Source organism: Aplysia californica, unplaced genomic scaffold (assembly GCF_000002075.1).
Source record: "Aplysia californica isolate F4 #8 unplaced genomic scaffold, AplCal3.0 scaffold00368, whole genome shotgun sequence".
In the NCBI taxonomy this organism is placed as follows: domain Eukaryota; kingdom Metazoa; phylum Mollusca; class Gastropoda; order Aplysiida; family Aplysiidae; genus Aplysia; species Aplysia californica.
Genome location: NW_004797638.1, coordinates 339,269 through 346,768, shown reverse-complemented (window position 1 = coordinate 346,768; position 7,500 = coordinate 339,269). Strand labels below are relative to the sequence as shown.

The following is a 7,500-nucleotide window of genomic DNA, read 5'->3' as shown; positions in this document are numbered from 1 at the left end:
GAAACTGTTATTGTTAAATGAAACAGAAAGATTCAGCAAGTTTAATTTGAAAAGAACAGTTTAACATGAAATATGCATGTCTAATATTACGTAAAATATGGAGTCTGGAACTAATTTGAAGAAATTTCAGGCCAGGTTTACTGTTTTCTACATTGACCTAGAACCTAAAATGTTTTGTACTGGGAAACCTACGACATATCATGGACTTGCATGGCTCTGAAGACTGCTGCCATATTCTGCTGATGCGTCTGCTGAGTAAGCATTTAAATTTTGTCTCTTGCTTCGGCAAGCCTGTTTTCCAAGCGCACTTCCAAATTGAGAAAACTTTCTCACAGATATTAAGGAAATATGGGTAGGTGGAAAGATATTTCACTTCAAATCCTTTTGGTAGGTTGGCGTTCAAAGCTTGCCCGTGTGCACAAGTGTTGTCGTTTACAAACATACTTCGTTGTGGGGATTGTTGGAACAGTTTGCGACATCTTGGAGGACGTTGTTGAAACGTTCAGCTGTCATCCCCCTTTGAATGAGTCGTGATAGACCAGGTCACCTCAGTGCTGACAGCAAAAGTCATTCAAAGATTTGGTCACCTTCGACCCAGCATCGCTAGCACAGCGCGTTGACCGCGGTGTTCTTCCACCACAGATTGGTCCCAGTCTTACCGATGAAGACATGCATTCTTCATCAGCTGTTTTGCATAATGTTGATGTCTGGTTGCCACCGTCCTATCAGATTTTTTTTCTGCGAGGGCGTCCTCGAATTTGTTCTTGGTGATCAACTAACCTTGAAGGATACTGCCTACGGTGGTCGTTGAGCCGCACATTGCATTTGGTATTTATCCAAATGACGTCGTTACATGCCTCGGTCGTTATGTCAGTCATTCCAAGGATCATTAATGTGCAGTCCGGATGATCGTGAAGTATTTCCCACAAGATGCGTTTCATATTATCATCGGTCACATTTTCTTTCAAATTACGGTCACGAGGGAGGGATACAATACAGTAATTTGCCTGTGCCCTGAGGGTCATGACGTGGTAAGCAGCGGTCCAAACAAACAAGGCCAATTTGAGGAAACCCCCTCCATTCCTGTATGATTCCTAGAGGCGAACTTTGTCTGTTTCTCAAATTTTTTAATATGTCGCAGTCATGTTTATAGTCTTTCAAGTTACAGTCTGGAGCAGAATAGTAAATCTGCTTTCTGAGTGTTTTTTTTATTTGCACGTGTACTGTTAAGTTGTGAATGTGCACATGTAATCGATCTCGGTGATACTTTCTCCTGCTTTGTGACATTTGAACTTCAAATTGTGTTACTTTAAGATCTGTTATATTTACATTTAAATTTGAAAGACACAATTATCCTATTTGATATTTGAACTTACTATGTGGCGTGATATTTTCTTTGAGGCATTTCATTTTACTATGAGGAATGTAATAAATTTCTTACGTGTACATTTGATCTGAAAATCAGAACAATAAATTTATAAGCATAATATATATATATATTTATTTATTTATTTATTCATTTATACATATATATCTCCACCCACAATAATATATAAAACCCATAAATAATCAAAATACATACTTGTAACAAATTATTCATAATAAATAGCATTTGTATAGCGCAAATTCCCTTTCAATAGCACACTCCATGTGCTTTACAACTGTTATTGCCCCAACAGACACCAAAACACTAAAACATAATAGGCTACGTGGGAAGCATGCAGCATCTACCCTGTGTGCAGCTGTGCCCCCCCCCCCACCCTTTGTTTTCACTTGCACACACTCACCCCCTCCTCTCCCAAACCCCGCCCACTTTCTTAAAGTTCCTTTAGGACCCGCTTTAATAGTTTCTAGGCTTTTGCTGCTTAAAAACACAAACTGTAATTGATAAAGCCCAGTATCTTCAGCTCTGTTTAGCTGATAAAGACTGAGAGGGGAGGGGGTGGGTTCTTACGCTAATAACTATAAGTGCAGCAAATTCAATTGTGGCCACTCTAGCATTCTAAAAAATGAATACTAAAGCCATGTGAGCGAGTTGTAATCGTATGATTTAATATCCATTCCCTGCACACTTGCTTGCACACCTGACGGTCACTGATTACAGTTTTTAACTCTAAGCATCCCAAACTCCCTCGTAACTTTTACTTTTCTCTTATTTAATCTATTCGCATAAATGAACACCTTTCTTGCTGAAGAAATTAATTATCCTTGCGATACACACTGAGCTTTAGTATACTCAAGATGAATTTGCTTGGGTTTTGTAGAGTTCTAATAGACGACTGTAAACTACACAGCAAGAAGTTGTTAAGTTTTGCGTTTCCCTCAATCTCGGTAGAAATTTTTAAAACTTGATATTTTCCCTAACTTTAGTTATATTTCGTTCATATTGACAAATGCAACGTCCCCCTGGTTGAATATTATTTCCTCGAAGATTTGCTGAAATTAAATTTTTTTTTTCCAAAATGACCGAGTTATTGGCCTTTAAATGAAAACTCCCCCCCCCCCCCCCACCCCCACCCTGTTCTTTCGCTATGCGAATATAATTTATTGTTTTACGTGAAACAAATAAACCAAACCTTTTAGGATATAATGTATAACAGTGCTAACATTTTTGTCAGTAGTCAGATGGCTTGTGTTCCATTGTCTTACTTCAACAATATTAAACGTGCAAGGCAAAAAAAAACTCGAGAAAAATTAATTTTTTAAATTTGACTTCCTTATACACGATCCTCTAAATCCTGCCAGAACAAAATACTTTTCTATTTTCAAAAGGTAATACGTATACTACTATTAATTTTATGGAAGCTTTTTCAGGGGTGGAAGTCTCTCCTTTTGCTACATAGCCTGCTTAATAATGAATTGAGCATCGGTCTTTTTAATGGTGCTTCAATTTGGAACACCGTTTAATGCTTGCCAGGGTGACTTACGATATCATATCGGAACCCAGGGACAGGTTTTTAAACGTCCACAAAGTTTGTTAATGTAACAGCATGGCTCCTTCTAACTGGGGATGGACAAGAAACAGGTAAACAGAGCGGCGATTTTGATGACAGATACATGTACAGAGAAGACGGAAACAGGTAACGAAACCACCGTAAAGTGATTATGGTCTGAGAAATCCAATTACGTATTTCATAAAAAGGAATAGGTTCCGCGGTCTAAAAAGAGAAAAGGTGACCCACCACTGCGGGTGACTAATTACTGTTTTTTTGTTTTACTTGTTAGGGAGAACGGAATGCTGTGCTTGCAAGCACAAAGAAAATAAGACAAAGAGCCAGGGAGATGTGAAACGTTAAATAAAGAATATTCTTTTATGTTCACTTCACAGCTCTACCTTCCTGCCCGGTGTCCCATCGGAGGTACCAAACTCTCCACATTAAAAATGACAATGTATTTAGCATGACGAAAAGGGAACAGATGTTAGTCGGGTTTGTTTTGGGTTTTTTTTGGGGGGGAGTATTGGGAGTTTTCTTTTCTGCTTTTGGTTTTGCTTTTGTTTTTTAATTTTGTTTGCTTTTTGTGTGTGTGTGTGTGTGTGTGTGTGTGTGTTGTTTTTTTGTGGGGGTTTTTTTTTGGGGGGGGGAGGGGGGGGGGGTAAGACAATAATATGGTGAATTTAGCGTGGCTTCCTTTCAAGGGTTTAAGTGTGTCAGTGTTTCGCAAAAGCCTCGTACAATAGACAATTTTTATTTGAGATATTCAGGAGCGTTTTGTTTTCAAAGAATCCACCGTGAGATTTTAGGCCGCATTCTAAGCATTTACGGCCAAAGCAACTTTTAATAACAATAACATGACGCACGACGACGTAAGACGAGCATTTAGAAGAAATAATGAAACGACGTGTAACGTGCTTGATCACAGTAAAACCGAAATTGACTGGAGGGATGTCTGTGAGCTACAGATGGAAAAATCAGATAATGTATTACTTCTAGCTGCTTGACCTCAGAGGATTACCCAAAGCAGCTTTTAAAATAGAGATATGCGAGCACTGAGTACAAATCTTAATTCTTATTTTTTTCAGTGTCGAGAAGTCGCAGCAGTTGGTTTTTTCCCCCCAAAGTTTTTTCTTCAATTTGAAAAGAAGGGGGGGGGGGTAGGGTGCGGAATCCTTTTTAAAAATTGTTTTATTTGCATGTTGGTTGTTTTGGGGGGATTTTTAAGGGGGGGGGTGTCCGTTTGCTTGTTTGTTTGTTTGTTTCTATCTTTTTTTCTGTCTGTTTTTCTTTCTTTCTTTCTTTCTTTTTTTCTTTCTTTTTGTTTGTTTATTTGTTTGCTTGTTTGCTTTTGTTGCTTTTTCTGAAGGTATTCATTTGTCAGGGAAATAGCTGAAATAGAGAAGTATCTGCCCGCTATACTGATGAGTCTGAAGTTGTGAATTGGAACGACTCATTTAGTCAGAGACGTAAGTGGGAGTTAGTCAAATGTGCTTTATGTTTGGAGGCCAAGGCTGTCAGCAAACCTTTAAACTCTCATTCGTGCTCAAGAGATGTACACTGTTAATGAGGTAGCAGAGCGAGAAAAGGGGAGGCTTCTCGTTCTGTTGTGATAAATAAATCATTCATTTTTAGCTTACAAAAGGTCAAGGCAATTTCAACAACACCCGCCTTTCCCAGTAATGAGCATAATGATACAATGTACATCACGTTCAGGAGAGAAACAAAGCCACACTGGAAAGAGGTGAAAGTCTGAATATCTAGCAATATAATTAGTAGATCTATGTATACTTGACTTCACCAAAAGCATGTCTTTTGTCACCAACTTTTGCCGCAGCCACACAAAAAAATAAAATCATTTAACAGACGCTGTTTGGAATTTGGAAGAGTTTAGACGTAGAACCAGATAAAGGCCACGCCACCTAAAAAGGGGGATCTTGAATCATTACTGGAGGCTGAACTTGTCTCCGATTTGCTTTTCATTTAAAACGAAAACAAAGACATCAACATCGTCTTTTGTTCATTCACTTCTTCTTTAATCAAAACAAAAACTCAAATATATTTGGTCAGGAAACCATAGAAATCCTGATTTCTGAAAGGAAACAGATTGGATACGTTGATTAATTCAACTCTCAATTCATGGTGTTGAATAGACTAGAGCTGATTGTCATTGGGTAGCTGCTTTAAGAAAATATCGTAAACCACACTTGGCTGTAATGTGGAAGCCCGTGTGGGATGAGAAAGAAAGGATTTTTGGGGGGTTTAAATCTCTTTTTTTTTTCTTGGGGAGGATTTCTTTCGGCTTTCGCGTTTCAGTTAGGGGCTCTCGTTTGGAAATGATAGACTATGTGTACAGTTTCACTTTTTTCCTCCATCTTACATCCAGAAAAATTATTTTTCCTATCCTGTCTTTCTGTCTAGCAAGAGTAACATTTTCTGTAAAGGCTGCGTTAAAAAAATAGTAATGAATAAAACAAAAGAAAACAAAGTAAAATAAAATAAAATGCGTTAAAGAAAGTTGTAATCAATAGAAAAAAAGAGAATAATGCTATTATTCAAATCTTGCATAAAGGCCGTATTAAAGAAAGTAGTAAATTATTTATTATTATCCATCAAGTTGTAACGTTCCTCCTTCTGTAAGGCGTTGACGATGTACACACTGAGTGAAAAAAAACGACGAAGGCTTAGTAAAAATAATCGTGTAATAATAACTGATAACAAGTGTAGTTTAGATATGATGCAGTGTTTGGTAGACGCTATACAGTAACTGGACGATTCATCTTATTATATTATATCAAAGATAGAGAACTGAACTCTCAATTAGAGTAATAAAAAATAGTACAATAATTTCTAAATCTTTTTAAATGTCATTCTCTTTTCAATTAATACCATACCACAATGTTACCATAAAAAGAACAAAATCGTTGCATAAAGAAATAAGCAAACCTTTAATTCTGAGATGGGAGGTAGCTGGTTAAGAATCTTTGCTTTCCAATCATGCAGGCTTCCTCCTATTTGATGGTGCGGACTGGTCTAACAAATTTCTGCTTCTGCGAGAGGCCTTCTTGCTTCGGGATAGGACTCGTGACACGTTTTGGAAAGACCTATGTTAGAAAATTGTTGTGTTAGCTTGTTCTGTCTTTCTTGTTTGTGGTCACTACTGAAATCAACACCTCTGTACTTTGTCACGAAGTCACTCAGTGCCACTATGTGCCTCCCCGCGGCCCGACAAGAAGCGTCTTGGACAAGCGATGCGTTCTTCCGTCGACAACCTACTACATTTAAGTGAGAGATGGTGCCAGGGGGCGGCAATTTATCGGCCGCTCCTCTGCATTGAGTATCGGGGCTTCCAAATATCGACTGAGGACAGCCAATTGCGCGATGATTACATGTGGTGCGAATACGCGTTGACAGAGAGGAAAACATCGAGAGGTGGGAGTGGAGGAACTAAGTCTGTTTGATTTTGAGTAGGTGGGATAGGGAGTAGTTAACTTTGACCACAAAGCCAGGCGAACCTATGAGGAGTATTTTATTTGTTCATGTGCGCGAGGGTGAAATAAAAGATAAGAAGTAAAACGTTTGTCACGGTGGCAACAGCAATGGTCAGAGCTTTTTATTTGTTCATTTGTAATTGGTTGAAGAGTTGGGTTGGGTTTTTTTTAAAGGAAAGTTCCGGGGGGAAAAAGCAAGAAAAGATGCATGAAGTAGGTAGAATTGTTAAAAGAATGAAGCAGTTTCTTCTTTCTTCAGAAAAAGTTTGCTTTCTGTGCAACAATTCGACCGTACACTTTTCATTGACAGTGGTCCGCCATAAGCTTCATTAAGTCTACTTTGTGTGGAGACAATTCCTGTATCTATACTTCTGACTTCAAATCAAAGAAAAAAAATTGCTGGTACAAAAGTAAGTACCACAGAAAAACAATAGCATAGCTCCACACAAGCCACAAGCCTTCACACATAAAAACAGGAACAAAACACACACATTTGCCTGTGCATGTGCACAAGATGCAGAAAAAAATTGTATGCGAAAATTTACTTTTAGCTAAAAAAAACACATAAACGACATTATTTTTCTAAAAGAAAACAAATTTCATAAGTGTACCAATCTATTAAAAAAAATGAAAGATGGATTTTCCACACAAAAAAAGATATTTTAAATTGAATATCTCAAAATCACTTTTTTTTAAAAGACTCGGAACAAAAGAAAAAGGAAGCATCGCAATGACTTGGGGAAAATTTTTTACCTGAATAAAACAAGCCAGCATCTGCAAGCCGCTCAGGAGACACTGTAGTAGATAAGGGCCATCTCTCGTAAGTCCTTAACCGTTCGTAGACTTCTGAATACTCAGGGTGCATACAATCATCACTCTTCATATGAACCCTTCAAACAGAAACAAGAGGATTCCCCATTAAAAACTAAAAGGCTTGAAAATAAAATATTTTAAAAAAAAGAAAGCTCTGATCTTCAAACAATAATAGTGCATAGCTACCAACTTTTCAACCCCCCCCAAAAAGCAGATTCTACATACACAAGATGGTCAAGATGGTAGGCACTGGACAAGACCTT

The 7,500-nt window shown here is 37.9% G+C and overlaps 1 protein-coding gene across 1 annotated transcript in view; it reads right to left on the bottom strand.

The window, feature by feature from the left end:
- The window catches only part of LOC101863916, a gene marked incomplete at its 5' end in the record, with an annotated part of 22,366 nt that extends 16,466 nt beyond the window's left edge, over positions 1 to 5,900 (bottom strand). Inside the window, 1 exon segment of the mRNA XM_005103331.2 lies at positions 5,880 to 5,900.
- Between the last annotated feature and the right edge of the window lie 1,600 nt (positions 5,901 to 7,500).